The sequence below is a fragment of the Sturnira hondurensis genome, unplaced genomic scaffold, assembly GCF_014824575.4.
Source record: "Sturnira hondurensis isolate 20B ecotype Veracruz unplaced genomic scaffold, ASM1482457v3 Scaffold0000396, whole genome shotgun sequence".
In the NCBI taxonomy this organism is placed as follows: Eukaryota; Metazoa; Chordata; class Mammalia; order Chiroptera; family Phyllostomidae; genus Sturnira; species Sturnira hondurensis.
In genome coordinates, this window is record NW_028073027.1 from 9189994 (window position 1) to 9209149 (window position 19156).

The 19156-nt window shown below is 34.2% G+C and overlaps 1 pseudogene; it reads left to right on the forward strand.

The window, feature by feature from the left end:
* The window catches only part of LOC118983244 (elongation factor 1-gamma-like), a 95443-nt pseudogene extending 85052 nt beyond the window's left edge, over nt 1-10391 (forward strand).
* The last annotated feature ends 8765 nt before the right edge of the window (nt 10392-19156 follow it).

Sequence of the window (19156 nt, forward strand, 5' to 3'; positions counted from 1 at the left end):
GAACTACATAAGGTTTCTCTTACTTAATTTGGACCTAGTCTAAGTACAAGCCAAGAATTACACAGTGACATTCCTGAAATGCAAAAATCTCTGAAAATCATGATTTTTTGTTTTGTTTTGTTATTGTTTTGTAATTTATTTGCTGGAGAAACTTAAGCTGACCTGAACTCAATTAGTATCTGACCTAAATATGTGCCAGTATATACTGTGCTAAAAGTTGATATATTTGCTACTATAAATGTGTCTGCTTATAATATAATGTAATGTAATGTAATGAAGGGTATTTCCACTTTATTTCTTTCAATGATTCTGAAATATTGTGATTTCCAAAGTAATTCTAAACCCGGTTATTTCAGGTAAGAATTTGTGGACCTCCTTTTTGTAATTTTCTCATGGCAATCTCAGAACGGCATGGGCCACATCACAAAAATAATGAATGAATGAATGAATGAATGAATGAATGGGAAATGATAGATAATAGATAATAGATAGATAGTAAGCTAGATAATAGGTAGATAATGAATGGGATTAGACATTATTTCACAGGCTGGTATAGTCAAAGATCTATGCCTTTGCCTTCTGTTCCCCATACCTTCTTTATAGCACTTAGCATAGCAAAATCTTCTATCTTTTGAAGTGATTTCTGAAGGTTAGAAACTTTGTCTCCACTTTGACGTTTTATGACAAATTAGTTTAAGAGGCAGCTTTTTGGCTTTTCTTGAAATTTCTGCTATTATTCCCAAACTTCTGGCTTTACTAGTGAAGTGATGATTGTTTGAAAGTTCTTTTTCACTTGGCAAAGGTGGGGTAATATTTTCAACAGAACGTCTCCAGCTCTATGGCTCAGTATTTAAGGAGCGATGTTATAATGTGAACTAGAACATCAGAACAACAGACTCAGTGTTATCTCTGGCTATTTCATAGGTGCATAAATTAGTCATAATTCCACATAATATACTCTCTTCTGTTTATTTTAAATTTGAATTGGAGTCAAAGTTTACATATTTGTCTATAATTTGGTATTATACATTAAATAAGCATTTCTATATGAAGGTAAGCTTATTGTATTAAGTGGGTCTCCATTTTGTCTAGCTCCATAGAGGTTTGTAAAAATAAGGTATTATAGCTACAATTTTTATACCACAGATGGCACATAATTTAAAGATAGGTGAGTGGCATGTAATAGAACCAGCACAATTTCAGAATAGAATGGGATATATATTTACATGTCAAATATATTTAGTATAGAGTGACCAATAGTAATATAATCTATTCTTGAGAATCCTATGGAGTCAAATTTACCTATTTAACATGAGCTTGAATGGTTGATCAAGTTTCTCTGACTAAGCAATCAATTCCTCTAAGTCCAGTTCCCTTATATAAAACTATCTTGAAGGTTTAAACTGCCTTGAGATCTCAACTGAAAAAAGTTGTGAAATATGTTCAATGTTAATGAAAACAATGGTTTTAGTTATCCAGATCTTGACTTATTTAGAACTGGCAGCTGATCCAATGAGTAGCATTCGATTAAATTTGATATTTATGAAGAACAGTATTGTAGTATATTGTAGCTAAATGTTATTCAACCAAAGACTCCTAAGAAACATTCAACCAGTGTTAGTACAACCACAACTTTAATGACTATTGATCTTTCCTGAATTGTATATCTGTAGCAATAAAACAGAATCAAGCCTGGCAAAGGAACTACCTAATAGAAACAGCATTACCTTTTGTGTTCTTAGTAATTGTATAATGGTCAAGGAAGTTAAACAGACAAAAACCTCTATAGCTAAAGTTATTTTATCTTTCAGGATGTTCAAAGCAAATTTTGAAACTAACCATAAGAACTTTTAACAGTTATCTCTCTGGTTTGACTTGAGCTTCTCATTTTTGTCTTGGCTTCACTGAAGTGGAGGGAGTTATCTCTACGACATAAAAGAGGGTTAAATGGATGTTTCTGACACCTGTCTTGAATATACTGCCTTTTAATCACAGGGAAAACAAATTCTAAAGCAGTAGGAATGTACAGCAGCTAAGCTATATTGTAATAAGCAAACACAAATTCATCAGACAGGTGTGCAGGCTGGTTAGAGCAATACAATTTTTTGTTGAATTTTAACTAACATAAAAGAATTATTCTTGCTGACAAATCTACAGCCTATCCTAGGATTATAAATATTTGGAAACGTAAGTATATTCATTTGAAGAGACCAGGAAGATACTTACTTCTTCTCTATATACCATATAGATTCTAAGTGTCTCTCTGTCTCTCTCTCTCTCTATGTGTATACACAATTTATTCTATATATATTCTTATTGGTATGATACCTGTTGACCATATTATTTCATAAGTGCTTTTGATAGACAACTTTTCAAGTATTTTGTCTTTGTAATGTTGATTTTTTAATTTTTTCTATCTTGTTCAGCAGCAGTATGAATTCATTACTCAAATCAGTAACTCTTTTTTGTACCATAACTAATTATAAACACCAAAATTTTCATGATAAAGCCTGATTTCTTTCAGAACTTTTTATTTAAATAATTTTAAATGGCTTTTACATATATATAAACATAATACAAAGTTTATATTATTTAAGGGTTTGAATCAATCTCATTTTGAATATCAGTTTTTCCCACTTACATTGTATATAAATATAACCAAGTTTCTAGACACCACTGTGATGCATAGTTTTCATCCATGTAGTAAGAATAATCTTTGGGGTTTTTCTACAGATTAAAATAAATCATATGAAGTCCCTATGCTACCTGGAACACAGTAAAAACTTAATAAATGCTGGATGTTGTTATTGGAGTAGCACGGTGATACTTTTACTCATCAGAGATGTAGGACATGATGCAAAGGTGTTATTGATCTTACAGAGCCACTGGCCAATGAGCCAAGCAGTTAGAGAAGAAGACTGCTTCTCGAAGTGGCCAATAGCATCAGCATCACCTGGTAACTTGCTAGAAATGAAAGCTTTCTGATCAGACCTGCTGAATCAGAAATTTGTATACACATTTGTATAACTAATACACATCTTTGTATTAGTTTATTTTGAACAGAAGAAAATTAAGAACATATGCATTCAACATTAAAATACCAAACTGGGATAATTCAACTTACTTGAGAACAAGATTACATAAGCTGTTCACACTTGTTCTGCCCTTTATCAGGATAGTCTGGTCATCAAAACTCAAATGCAATAACCATCCAAACAATTAATTTATAGCCATAATAAAGGCATTATTTTCTGCTACTTTTTACAATATGAGATTTATAATGTTATTTTCACAATTCAGTGCTGTTATTCCCATGTCCACCTTACATGAGCACCTTCCACCTGCCAGGTAGCATGCTAAAAACTTAGCACATAAAATAGGTTATTTTTCCTATCCACCAAAATTGTTACTTTTTTATTAATCGATTAGCATTCCAAATTTTCTCTTTGCCTGTTCTAGTGCAAAAGAAACTTCTCAGTGATAAGGACTTATGATTGCTCAGAAAATCTCTTGCAAGTAATTCTGGACCTTATGATACTCACAAAGAGATCTAATAAATACAGTTATGATTTTTTAGGGTTCCAGTGAATAAACCTGGAATTTTACACATTTAACGTTGAGAAACTACCTCAGGCAACACAAATATGTAACTGAAATACTGAAGAAAATTCTGAATATGTGGTGAGCCATTTATATTTGTATATAATATAAGTGCCTAGATATGTATAAGATACAAACCTTTGATCACTAAAGATGGCTATCTACACAGCAGTTTGCAGAAAGATCCTTTTGTCACTACTCCTACTATTTATGCTTAGAAATAATTAACTTGCGAATTTTTCTGTTGTGCAGATTTAGTAATTCTGTATCATTTCTGTTTGTTTTGGGTGAAATTTCACTTTTTATGATATTTTTCTTACTTTTCCTGAGCTAGTTTTTTTATTATTTCTAGTATATTCTTAAAATGGTATTTATTTATTTTAATTGATTATAGCATTTCAAAAATGGTCATTTAAAATATTCCTCTTGTCTAAGAAAACACACACCAACACAGGTGGGCTACCTAAGAGGAAGGAACATGTTTTAATTGAAAACGGTTATAAGGATTTGCATTGGGATGGATTGTGCAATGTTTATCATTCAAAAGTGGTATTAAAAACATAAGTGTCTTATATACATTATATTTGCTTCTTTCTGAATTTTGTCTCAAAAGAAGATTAAGAAAGTGCTAAATATTGGAAATCAATAGCTGAAAAATGCATTCTGTTTCCAATGTCCTGTGAATATTTAAGAAATATGTAGTACAAGAAGGGAAATGTAAAAGAAAAATCAATTTCACCCACTTATTTCACCATATAAAGAAATCCATTTGATAAATGTTCACCCCCAATTGATTTCTCATGTATTATATTGCCTTTTATTAGACCAGTGAATACAAGTCCATGAATTCATAGTCTGTGCATTGCACCACTGCTGCAAAATTAATTGTATGCTCACATACCCATATTCACATCAAGACGATATGTTTCATAAGTCCTCATAACAAACACAACTTGGCTTATTGCTTTTACCTCTGCAGCAGTAGCCTGAAACCTGATTTTCCCTCTTTAAAAAATTACTAAAATTATACAGAGGATCCATGGACAAGGACAATGGGAAAGGGGTTGTCTTCATAGAGAGGGTCATCTTTGGGAATGGGGTGGGGTAGGGTAGAGCAATAGGGGGAAAATGGGGACAACTATAACTGAGCAATAAAAAATAAAAATGATTTCAATGTGAAAGCATTTCTACCCTCCCATAAAATTGTTAGGTTACAATTGATTATTTAATAAAACTATTTGATAAGGCCCTGAGAAGATTATTTAAGATCATTTAGCTTCATGTGGGCAATCAAACTTGCAGTGAAGAGCAGTAAAAAACTAAAATGACCATAACAGGAGTTCCGGCGTTCTTTCATGACCTAGTTATTACCATTTGCTGGCCTCACTGTAGTTCTGATACTGCAAAAGGTATTACTAACATTTTCATGAGTGCACTAAATTTATTTTTAAAAAAATACTCAATACTCAATGTAAAGGTTTTTAAGAGATTGTTTAATTTACTCTTAAAGTTATCAAAACATTTACTTTTAAACAAGTGTGTGTTTAATCTTAGTTTGGTTTTTCTACATCATCTTTACATAAGTTTTATATGGATTTTATATATATATATATATATATATATATATATATATATATGTAATTACCTTAATTGACTTTTTAAATAGAAAATAATGTATCAATCAGAAATGAAATACATGTAGATTAATAAAGCACAATATAAAAGAGCCATAATATGAATGGAGTCCATTTCATAGAAATGCATTATTTTACAATCAGAAAGAAATCATAAATTTAAGTCCACAGTGTCTCCTCTTTTGCTGTAAAATAATCCTCATGAATAGTACCGATAGCCAATTAAGCCTTCTCATGAGCATATTCTAGTTTAGTCAAAACATAAAGATATTTAAGGTGGAGAAAAACACATCATTAATTTAAAATTCTAGCAGCAATTAAGAAGATACCAGAATGCGTCCATGATTGAACAAGACTGGAATGAAGCACCTAGCTTTAACTCTGTATCTTTCTCTGTCATGCAAAAGAGCACAGTGGATTTCAAGAAAGTGAGACTACATTAATTTCATGAGAATGGCATTTTTAAAAAATCATAAAGAAAATATAGTTGTTTTATTTTCAAATGCTGGTATTTATATTAGGATATATTGTGATTCATCACTATGTCATAAAAACTATTGTTAATTACTCCAAGTGTCTACACAGCACTAACATTTTTGAACACCTCATTTAATTCAGGCATCTTCCATGTGTTAAGACACTTCATTGTCACAAAACCCCCTTGAAGGGAATGTCTGGTGGAGACTCTTCTACATCCATTCTTTTTTTACCGGTTACCACAAAATTCTTTCTTTGAGAGCCCATCTCTACTATTATTAGCCAGGTGGTTTGTGTGGAAGATTGGCCCTCACTCCAACTCCAAAGATGGGTTCAGCTTCAGGGAAGGTTTAATCTAATCAGCTTGTTCCATTTCCTAGACATAGTGATTTCTTCAGAGAGTGAATTAAAATGAATTAAGGCTAAAGAAAGGTGAGAATGTTAATACAGGGACTTAAGGAAGTATCTTAAGTGAAGTATCTTCTCTTCTTTAGGACTCATGGCAAAAGTGTGTGAGACCCAGTTCTATTTCATCCTTACTGCCCTACAGGAGTCCCTATGAAAATACAGGCAAGGAAGACCAAGAAGTATAGATAAACAGAGCCTGATTTAATATTTTTTAATCTACTGGATCAAAACATGCTTAGAGGTCAAGTCAACACAAAGACTGTCAGTTCCATAGCCAGTGAATTGCCCTTCTCCCTTCCTTCCTTCCTGGTTTCTTGATGTCTTTCCTTTCTTCTTTCATTCTTTTCTTCCTCCTTTCCCTTTCTAGTTCCCTCTCTTACTTTTCCGTACACCCTCCTCTTTTCCTTTTTTAAATTAAATGTAGTTTAAATCGAAGATTTTTTTAACAATTATAAATTTTTAAATGTGCATATCTTTGTCTCCATACTGAACTTCATAAAGTTTATGTAATTTGGCTAATAGAACTATTTCAAATTCTTCTCCAAATGACCCCAAAATATAAGTTTATTTCTTTATACCGTGTAGACCTGTTGCTGTTAACAGAGTCTCACAATAGCAGAACAGGGGAAGAAACCTAAGTCTTCAGGTGACTAATCCAAGTATTTTCACAACACCAAACCTGATAAGATTTTATGATAATAAAATTAAAACATATGAGACCCATATGTAGCCAGTCTAACAGATGTTTATCTTTTATCTTTTCTCTTTAATCATTTTGCATTTTTACTCTTTTATGTACATGCCTAAAGATATTCCAATGTGCTTTGATAGAATATCACCTTTTAAAATAAAAATATTCCCATATTTAGATTAAAGGAACAGATGGTAGGGGTAATTTAGTTTCTATTGCTTTTTAAATAAAGCATTCTATGTTGTTGCAATTCAATCTCATTTTTTTTTCTTCTGATATAGATACAGTTGACCCTTGAACAACAAGAGTTTAAACTTCCTGGATCCACTTACACATGGATTGTTTTCAGTAAGTAAGCAATTGGCCCTCGGCATCCCTGGGCTTTGCATCTGAGGATTCAGCTGAGCATGGACTAAAAACAGTACACTGGATCCACAGTTGGGGACCAGCAGAGGCTGAGGGCCAATGACATGCATTGTTCTCTGCCATTTTATGTAAGGTACTTGAACATCCATGGGCTATGGTATTCATGAGGGGGTCTTAGAACCAATCCCCTATGGATGTCAATGAAATGACTGTAGTTAAGTTTTGTGAGGAGTCCAAAGTTATATGTAGATTTTTAACCGCAAGAGAGATGGCTGGCATGTTGTTCAAATATCTATATTTGAAATAAGACAGTGCTTGAGTCTGGCAGGATAAACAATGTAACATCCTGAATCACAAGCATCTATGATAATAATCAAACAAAATTGATTATTTTAAGCTTGAGTTAACTAAAGAAATTTGCCAGAGCCTATAACAATTTAAGCTACTTTAACTTCTGACTGTCAATATTAAACTTTTGCTAATACCAAATAAGCCATTGCCTTCAAAAAGGTAGTGTATGCTTCCAATTTATTTTAGTATGGTAATTATAGAATATCAAAAATATTTGAAAAGTACTTGGCTAATTTATGAGCTAGAAAGAGTTTTGCTCAAGCATTGGTTGTTCACAAACTATTCAGAAATCTTTTATTTTTTTCACTATAGTAACATGGTGAAAAAATAGTTGGTAAATTATGCAACATATATTGCAAAGATATATTGAAATTAAGTATATTGCAATTAAAACTAACTTCCTACCCCTTTCTCTGTGGAATCACTGCAGTGCCTGAGGCCCTGTACACATATCCTGAAAACTGAGGGGCCTTCAAGGCCCTCATTGCAGCTTAGTACAGCAGATCTCAGGTCTGAGTGATCTCTATACCACCCCACTTCCACTTTGACCAAACTGTACCCCTCAATTTCTCTGCAAACTTCCTGTAAGCAAGGTCTCAGCATTTGAAGGTAAAGATGTTTTTTGTGCGTTAGAAAGCAATACTGTCTCCTACTACTTGAGCAATGAGGAGCTACTGGGAAGAAGTCCAGAGACAGCGGCCCAGGTGGTACAGCGGCTGAACTTTGCTGACAGTGACATAGGGCCCCCAGCCAGTCCTTGGGTGTTCCCCACCATGGGCATCAGACATACAGTATCACAGAGAATGCAAAGGAGGAGGTGAGGAGAATTCTAGGGCTGCTGAATGCTTACTTAGAAACACAGGCATTTCTGGTGGGCAAACACGGGACACTGAGTTGTCTGCAGCCTGCTGTGGCTCCATAAACATGTCCCGGAACCTCCTTTCCACTGGGCCCTCCTCAACAGCAACCACTGGTCCTCACCTGTGTTAACCAGTCCCAGTTCCACTGTCTCTTGGGGGAGATGAAACTCCCTGAGAAGATGGGCCAGTCTGTGGCTGAAACGTCTGCAGTAAGTCAGCCTAAAAAGGACACACCTCAGAGAGAAAAGGGATTTCAGGAGAAGCAGAAACCTCAGGCTGAGTGGAAAGAGGAGAAGGCAGCCGACCCTGCTCCTGGATGATGAATGTGAGCCGGTGCTGGCCGCAGAGCCAAAGGCTAAGGATCCTCCTTTGCTCACCTTCCCAAGAGTACCTTTGTGTTGTATGAATTTAAGGGCAAGTACTCCAATGAGGACACTCTTTCTGTGGTGCTACCATATTTGGGGGAGCACTTTGATAAAGATGGCTGGTCCCCATGGTGCCACTTCCCTGCAGAACTCATCCAGACCACTGGGCATGCTGAGGAAGAATACCTTTGTCAGTGTCATCTTCTTTGGAACCAATCACAGCAGCTCTATTTCTGGAGTCTGGGTCTTCTGAAGACAGGAACTTGCCTTTCCCCTGAGTCTAGACTGGCAGTCATATAGGAGGCAAAAACTGGATCCTGGCAGCAAGACCCAGATGCTGATTCAAGAGTACTTTTGCCCTTTAACATTTCATATAAAAAAGGTCTATCTCAGTGGTGATGAACTCCTTTACCTTGGCCCTATCAGGTAAGCACTTTATCTGCCCTTCCATTCTAAATGATAGCTTTGCTTGATAGAGTAAACTTGGGTGTAGGTCCTTGCCTTTCATGGCTTTGAATACTTCTTTCCAGCTCCTTCTTGAGTAACCACCTGATGGTCTTGTGGGAACTCCTTTGTAGGTAACTCTCTCCTTTTTTCTTCCTATTTTTAACATTCTCTCCTTATCTTTAATCTTCGGTAATGTAATTATGATGTGCCTTGGTGTGTGCTTGGGTCCAACTTTTTGGGGACTCTGAGCTTCCTGGACTTTCTGGAAGTCCATTTCCTTTGCCAGATTGAAGAAGTTCTCCTTCATTATTTTTCCAAACAAATTTTTAATTTCTTGCTCTTTGTCTTCTCCTGGCACCCCTATAATTTAGATGTTGGAACATTTAAAGTTGTCCTGGAGGTTCCTAAGATGCTCCTCATTTTTTAAAATTCTTGTTTTTTCATTCTATTCTGGTTGAATGTTTATTTCTTTGTTCTGCTCCAAATCATTGATTTGAGTCTCAGTTTCCTTCGAGTGACAGTTGGTTTTTTTGTACATTTTCTTTTATTTCACTTTGCATAGACTTCACTTCTTTTTCTATTTTGCACTCATACTCAACAAAACCCTTATTATATGAAATGTTAAAGGAACTTATCTAAGAAAAAAACATCATAAAAAATATGAACAATAAAATGACAATAAACTCACAACTATCAACAACCAAACCTAAAAAAAGCAAAAACAAAAACTAAGTAAGCAAACAAAGAGAACAGGAACAGATTCACAGAAATGGAGATCACTTGGAAAGTTATCAGTGGGGAGGAGGAGGAGGGAGAATAGGGGAAAAGTTACAGGTAATAAGAAGGATAAATAGTAGATACCAAATTGACAGGGGGGAGGTTAAGAATAGTATGGGAAATGGAGAAGCCAAAGAACTTATATGTACTACCCATGGACATATACTAAGGAGGGGTAATGCTGGTGGGAGAGGGGTGTACAGGGATGAGGGGAATAAAGGGTGGGAAATAGGACAACTATAATAGCATAATCAATAAAATGTATTTTTTTAAAAAAGAGTACTTTTTCTGGGAGGGGGCCTTGCAGCATGTGAGCAAAGACTTCTATCTTCAAGTGAACATATCTCGCCATCACATAGCTGGCTGCACCTGTCCTTCAGGGAGATGGGGGTCATTAAACAAAACTGAACTTTGAAAAAATACCTTCCTAAAAAATTAAATAGATGAAGTGAGAACAAATGGTAGGAATGACAGCAAAATATTCCAAGGTAGAGCTATATCTGCAAAGTTTAACTAGTAGTACAAAGCCACTAATACATATAAAACAGTAACGTCTGAGAGATTTGCACCCCCCAAAAAAGAGAAGAAGGAATCTTACAGTTATGGTCAGAATTTGCATATAGTCTTTAAGAAATTCCTTACACACACACAAAAAAACCTGTCTCTTCAGTTATTTTATGATTAACAAAAAAAAAGACAGTTCCTTTTTCCCTGAATTCCAGAGGCTCTTATAATATTTTGACATGTGATAAATTTATAGCTTAAAGAATTCTGTTTCATATCTTATGAAATCCCTAAAAATAATTTTTTTAAGTGCAGTTCTTGGCCTGTATGGCTCAGTTGGTTGGAGCATAGTTCCATACCGAAAGCTGCTGATTTAATTCTCGGTCAGGACACAGGCCTGGGTTGCAGGTTTGACCCCTGGTCCAGGCTGTACATCCCCAGTCCTGGTGCTCCTGGTGTGTGTGGGAGGCAACCAACCAAAGCTTGCCTCTTGCATCAATGTTTCTCTCTCTCCCTTCCTCTCTAAAAGCAATGAAAATACATCCTTGGGTGGGTATTTAATATATAAATAAATAACACAGAGAATTGCTAAATTTACTATTTTTCACATACAGCAGTTAATTTTTTACTATCAGAACAGATAGTTCTGATAGTAGAGTCTAGGTCATTACCAAAAAAAATTATATATGTATGGATTTAATTTTGAATATTAAAATATCTATAAAATGAATATTTCTACTTGTATTTTATTGGATTCTAAAATATACAAATATGTATTTTAACAAAAAATCACAATAAAATACAATTAAACTCATGATTTTCTCCTTCCTTTTAGTGTAATTTTATAATTGTAAGAAAATAAAATATTTAATTCAAGGTTGAACTATTATATCTTAGTAGATAAGAAAATCAGCCCTGTCTGGCGTAGCTCAGTGGATTGAGCGCGGGCCTGCAAACCAGATGATCATGGTTTGATTCCCAGTCAGGGCACATGCCTGGGTTGCAGGCCAGTTCCCAGCAGGGGATGCAGGAGAAGTAACCATACATTGATGTTTCTCTTCCTCTCTCCTTCCCTTCCCCTCTAAAGATAAATAAATAAAATTAAAAAAAAAAGAAAATCAAACACATAAAGATTTTAAATTATGTTTAGGCAAAATATTAATAATGATAAAATTTACATTTTTAAATGTATATTTTAAAATGTATTTTATATGGTATTATAGTGGCATAATTTATATGGTATTATATAAATAATTGAATATGTTAAATTTTTTAACAATCGCAATACACTCTATGACTCAAATGATATAGAAAGTTATAGACTATAGTAATTTCATGCCATTATATGTGAAGCTATGAGAAAATTTATTATTTCATTTCCTCAATTAGTTAAACCGAACCACAGGTAGATTGAATCAAATATTCAGTCAACTTGAGTGATATTTGCTTCAGAAAGGCCAGATATTAAACAAAAATTTTAGCCCTGGCTGGTATGGCTCAATGAATTGAGGCTGGCTTGTGAATCAAAGTGCTGTTGGTTTGATTCCCAGTCAGGGCACATGCCTGGGTTGTAGGCCAGGTCCCCAGTAGGGGGTGTGTGAGAGGCAACCACACATTTTTTCTCTCTCTTTCTCCTTCTCTTCCCCTCTCTCTAAAAATAAATAAATACAATCTTTAAAAGATATATGTACATAATAGTAAAAATCTAACTGTCCTGACTTTCAGATGTGACCCATTTTCCAAGGCAGAGTAGGACCTTTCTAAGGATTTCCTCACCCACATTTTCGTTTTGCAAAATACTCTTGTCTCTTCCAGGGTTAGTGCCTGTTTTTGCAACAGTGAAATTCAGAAAGAAAATACAAATGATTAAACTTATTGTCTTTTTATTTTAAATAAAAATTATTTTATTGAGGGGAGTTCCACATTGAAATAAACATATATTCTCACAACTTAAATTCACTAAAAATATAGGATATGGTCAATTTTAAAATGAGTATCTTTAAACACATGAAAAGATGCTCGACTTCACTGGTAATCAGAGAAACTCAAACTAACACATGAAGGGACATCCTATACTGTCAAATTGGCAAAAAAAAAAAAAGGAAGAAGGAAAAGCTTTATTTTCAGGAAGTGGTCCACACCCAGAGACACAGGGCAGCTAATACTCAAAGACATGGCTCCCTATACCTTTCAAGGGATGGGTTATATAAGGGAAAATCATTAATCATGGTGACTACAGGAGTTAAGGCTGTGATCTGTACTGGTTGGTTGGCACTAGGGATGGTGGTAGTTTAGCAGTTCATCTGATCCTGATGTCAGCCTCAAGGCCTTGCTTCACCTAGTTTCACTGACTTTCTGGAACTGGACCTGAAATGCAACTGAGATCTAGATACTATCTCTCATTTGACCAAAGCTCTGTCTTTGTGATCAATGAACCCAAGGTTTTGTTTCTAAGATTTGGTGCCCACCAGAACCTCACTGTTCTGAGGACTTAATAATTAAGGGAATAGTGGTATAAAAAAAAAGCAAGTGGGTGAATCAGAGTGCTGATGGGAAAAGTATGAATCAAAAGGAAAGAAAGGAGAAGAAGGCATATCAAAGAAAGAAAGTATGTGATTACAGAAGCTGAAACAAGACATAACCCAAACTTAACAGGTCTAAATTTACACTTCTGACCTTGCCCTCTAAACATGCTCCAAAATCTTATTGAATGACAACTTCTAGTTGCTTCAAGTTCAGATATCTTCCTCTTATCCCAAATGTAGTTCTTTAGGAAATTGCGCCACCATCCTATCAAATCCATACCTAGATTCTGATCACTTCTCACCAACCCATGGACACCACACTGACCCAAGTCTGGATTATTTCATCTGCTCCTATCTAGACCCTACCTACTCATTCTCAATACAACAGGCAGGGCAATCCGCTTACGTTAAATGTTGAATGATGCCATTGCTATTAATGAGTTTCTTTCATAGCTCCCCATTGTATTTAATCTAAAAGGCAAAAACTATATTTATGGTTTGTCTTATTCCTCTTTCTTCCAATTACTTACTTGTAGGTGGTAGAACTGTCTAGAAAAAATTCTGTTTGAGAGCTTTTCCTCTAACTCAAAAGCTCTTTTCAAAATACTCTGACTTACATTATAACAAAAATTATATTAAATTTAGAAATAAGGTAAAATAATTTTAAAGTTGAGTGTTATGCCCTTGCAATGTCATTTGGGAGCACTTTTTAATAAGCCCACCCATGGGTTATTTAATGTGATGCAGTTGGTTTGATTTGGTGTTTACAACTGAATTATCAACTATGGGCTAATAAAGATTTAGTGAAGCTGTACATTGACTTGAAGATCTTTGGTCAGCAAAGATGCATATAAATGTCCCCAACAGGAAGGGAAAAAAAGGCCTCACAGCTTATGCTTATAGTTCAAAAGACATTAATCAGTTTTGTATCTAACCTGTCAAGTTTATTCAATTTTCTATTAAATCACCCATAAATCCAGAGCTCTGCAAAATGTTGTTTGACAAGCTCATCTTACTGATCTCCTCATTAATTAATGATTGAAATAACATCTTCAGTATGTACATATTTTATTATTTGTATAAGAGCCATGTTTTAGCTTAAAAATTATACTTTCATAACAGATTATTTATTTCAAGTATTGGTGTGAAAATTGCCTCCGCAGTGACTCCTATCCTATCCTTCTTATTTTAAGAATTGCTATGTACCCCGTCCCCAGCACTTCCTGTTTTATTTTGTTTATTTTCTTTCTTTCTCCTGATAGAATATAAACTTATAAGCATACTTAATCTTTCCCTTTTGCTCACTAATGTACAGTTAGTTCTGCTATAATACAATGTATGTGTTAAAATAGACCACATTATGAAAAATTACACAATGAAAATCAGACTTTTTGGGAGAAATGAGGTTAAATGCACAAAACTCAAACACTTTATTAGTGATGTTAAATGAATAATAAATGAATGAACACATGTTAAATGACTATGACATACATAGGTACTATAATAAATGTGGCACTTCACCTTGAAGAAACCTTAAGCATGCTTGCAGAACTGGCCTTGAGAAGCTGCCTCTGCTGTGTTATCATGAAGTAGTGGAAGGAGGTGTATGTACATTGGTTGCATATTATCGTACCAAATGTGATTGTGTGTGTCTGAGAATGTGTGTGATGAACTGAGTTGTGTGTGTGTGTATGTGCATGTGTGTGTTGTGCATGCCTATGAGATTTGGTTCATGGTCCTCCACTGGGGGCTAAAGAGGGGAATGTTCAAGAGAGAGATTAATTAGGTGTATCTTCCATTCCTAGTGCAGACTTGAACTTTCCAAATATTTGAAAATAAGGAACCTCACCAGAAAGTGCGTGGATGGAAAATAAGCCCATGAAAAAGTGATCAGCATCAGTATTCATCGGGAAAAAGCAAATTGAATCATACACTACACTGTTTAGTTTGGAAAACTTAAAAAAAACACCTGATATTAATGGTTGGCAAATATCATAACAACTAGAATTCACATACTTTGCTTGTGAGGATGCTAAATAATACAAACATGTAGAAAAACAGATTGACAGTTTTGTATAAAGGTAAAAATTCACTTCATATGGCCAGAATTCCCATTTTTAGATACCTGTCCAAGACACATTGTAAGTAAATTTCACATAAAAATTTATACAGTAAATTATAATAATTTCACATGAAAACTTGTACAGTAAATGATACAAGTTAAGTGATCTGCATGTAAAACTATAAACACATTGTGGTACATTGATATGGTAGATTACTACTGAGAAATAGAAAAACGATCAGCTGGTATGGACTGCAATACTGATGAATCTCAAATTTCTTATGAAGTGAAAGAAGCCATACTCACAGGCTTATACTTATGATTCATTTATAAGATGATATCATTGGTATGATATTCTGGATATAGGCATAGAGAACAGACAAATGGTTATCAATGGCTGGGAGTGAAAAAGACAGACTAGAAATGGCATGAGGAAACTTTTGGGTTAATAAAACATTTAATGCCTTTATAGTTGTGATGCTTAATAATTACATGGTTTTTGTTAAAAATCACAGAACTCTATGTTAAAAAAGGATTCATTTTATTGACTGTAAATTTATCTAAATGAGCCTGCCTTTAAAAATGATTAACAGTTACCAATTTATAGTAGCTTGAGAGCTATTATGAATTTTGGATTCATTTACATGCATATGTTAAGTGACAGCCATCAATTTATTGCCTCTTATGTTTAATATATTCTTCAAATTAAAATGCAGACATTAACTTACCTTCAAAATAATCTTACAAGGAAGGTACTACAGTTGTTATCATTTCGTATTTGGACAAACTAGGCTCAAGAGGTTATATAACTCTCCCAAAGTCATTGAATCTGTCAATGACAATGTAGGAATTTAAATGTAGAATATCTGGGGTCAGAATTCAAACTATAGTCTCATTACAAAATCATATGGCTATGTGTACTTATACATAAAATATATAATTTATATAGCCATATATAGTGATATATATGTAAAGTTACATATTTTATGCTATTGTCATTCATTGAACGATAATTTTAGAAAATAAGATGCTCGTGATATAATATAACTAACAGTAAGACATCAAGAGTGGAAAGTATACGGAGATAAAAATATACATGCATATATATGTGTCTATATGTAGCCTTGTTATTTGTGGTAGTTTTATCCTATAAAACTGCCACAAACATGGAATTAGCGAATGTTGAATTCTTGTTCCTAGCAGAAATACGAGTTAGGTGCCTGTGAACTTCTGGTCATGACATTTCTGTCAACAGGTCCATAATTAGCATTGTTTTGGGTGTGTTTCTGTTTGAAATCACTTCGTGTCATATGTGTTGTTGATTTGTTGGTATTGAATTCACAGCCTGCAGCAGTAGGACTGCCCAAACAGAACATCACATTTCTTCTGTAAGACACATCATAGTGTTCTTGCACTTATAAAACTCTACACAGCACTTCAGCACTATGCTCAAGGGCCATTTTAAACATCAAAATCACCAACCAAAATCACAAATTTAGAAAAATATGGTGCCAAATACATAGTGATTATGACACTTGTCTACAGAGTGAACATTGGCACAAGAAATCAGAGCTTTACCTGATCAACCTCAGCTGGGAGGTTTGACTGGAGCAGCTCAACGTCTTTTGCCCCTCTGCATATGCACTTGTCAGAAACAACTGAGAAAGCATTTCAAGTATTGGTGGTCACAAATACTTTCTAGCAAGTTCATTGGCATACAAGGATTCCACTAGTAATGAATCCACTAATAACGAGGGTGGACTGTGTGTGTGTGTGTAATCTCCATAAACAACTATATTTTTCTTTATTTCTTAATATTAAAGCATTTCCAAAATCACTTAAGTTCATTCTTTGGAATTGCTATATTTGGTATATCGCATATAGCATATTACATATGATCAATCAATTAATTAGATATTTTTAAATATTGAGATTTTTGTACTCCTTTGGTATTATACATTTTTTCAAGGAACAATTTCTCTTTTTTTCTAATTTATCTTCCACTAGAAGATTACATGTGTCATGTACTTACAAATATTTACCGTTTTGTTCACTGTTAGATCCTCTTTTTCTAGGATAATTCTTAGAGCATAATAGATGTTTGATTAATATTCAAATGAATAAATTAATACTTTTAAATTTCTATGGGATGAGGCAATCTGCATCCACTAATTTTTATTCTTAGGAAGAAAAGAAAAAAAATCTTCCATACTTTCAAGATATGTGTCAGTCCTAAGAGTTAAAAAAATCTGTCAAAATAAATCTTTATTTCAACTATCCATCTCAGAGCAAAATATATCCAAGCAAAATATATCCAAAGCAAAATATATCCAAGCAAAATATATCCAAGCAAAATAAAGTATTTCTATTTTTACATACTTGAAAGGTGACTAGGTTTTTGGTCAATGAAATAATACATTTTTAGAAATGATGTAAAGTAATACCTTCTACATTCAAAGTTATGTTCGAAGTTATGTATAGTTTAATGTCAATATGTCAACATAATTTTTTCCATATCTGAGTAAAAACAATTTTAAAAAGTTTTCTATAGGTACAGAAGAAACCTGTAGTGGATGTGAATACTCTAAGTATTCTGTTATATAAATAATCTAGAATGGTACACAGTAATGGTAAGTATAATTATTTGAACTTCAGATTTAGAAAAAAACCGGATTGAGCAAAACAATCACTAAATGCATGTTTGAATAATTTGAATGTCTTTTATAGCCAACTAAGTTTGACCTCAACAACTTATTAGCAAGGACAGTTTTCACATGGATAGAATCTGCTATTGCAGTTTCCTCTCAAACGATAAACTCTGTGAATGCCAGTTTCCTAAGAAAATAAGTCAGTATTATCAACAATATTTGAGTGAAACAGAAAAATACAGTGGTGCCTATTAATAGAAGGAATGGCTTTGTTTTACTTTGAGAAAAGTACAAATCCTTGTTAATTTTTTAACAACTTTCTGAATTCCAGCTCAAATCTCAACCTCTAGAAACACTATACTATTAAAGTTTTAATAGGAAGAAATTCAGGTAAAAAGCAGGATATTCCATAGACTGATGCAGACACGAGAATAGTCATCTGCTTCAATAGAGGCACAGTTTACAATCTCTCTCTGAAATGTCTTCTGTCACTAAGAGGATAAATCTAATAAATTTTCAATTGTGATATTAACATGGGTGATTAGTACATCATTAGTAAAAAAAAACATCTTGGAAAGGAAGATGGTTTTCAACAATGCTATTTTAAGGTATTTTTATTGAAATGATGAATAACAAAGACATTTCACTTCATGTATGTGTTCTAGAGAGACAATTATCTATAGATAACCTTCATACTTTTGCACAGTTGGGACTTTGTGGGCCAAGGGCAAAGATTAAAAGATGCTTGAATAGCAAGTATGCCTTGAAATTAGTGATGGTGAATTACTCTAGAGATTTAAGGACATGTCTCCCCAGGGTCAGTTGCTTACATTCCAGGATGGCAAAGGTAAAGAGTGTGTCTTCTCCTTTCTCTTCCCATCCCAGACATCATTTTGTCATATTACAGAGTCATCTCCCTCTCTCTCTCCCCTCAAACCTCAGAAAGAAAAGGCAAACCCAACTCATTATCATCTCCGAGTCTCATAATCTCAGCATTGGTCTCCTGGGTTGCACTTCATTGCATTTGCAGGGTAACGGAGGGTTCTCACATCCAGTGAAGATCGGGCCTCTGGGAACTGGCACTGAGATTCTCCGTGAAGAACAAACTATCTGTTCTCTGATGCAAGGACATCATGTTTCCTGTCAGAATATAATTGCAAAGAACAATTAGGTTTCTTGCCAAAGGACACCAGAGGGAAGGACTCAAAACTGGCTCTCAAATTTTGCTCAATGAAAATCTTGCTTCTTAATGAAAGTATCGTTCTATAAAAATTCAAAGCAATGTTTCTTTTTTGATTGATTTTTCTCGTGTTTTGTAAAGGTATATCCAGGATATTTCCATTTGTGAGCTGCCTCACCTCCACCCCCTGATATCATCTAGTTTAAGTGCTATATATACTCTACCACTTCTAAGGCTGGAAACTATGTGAATACATCTTAC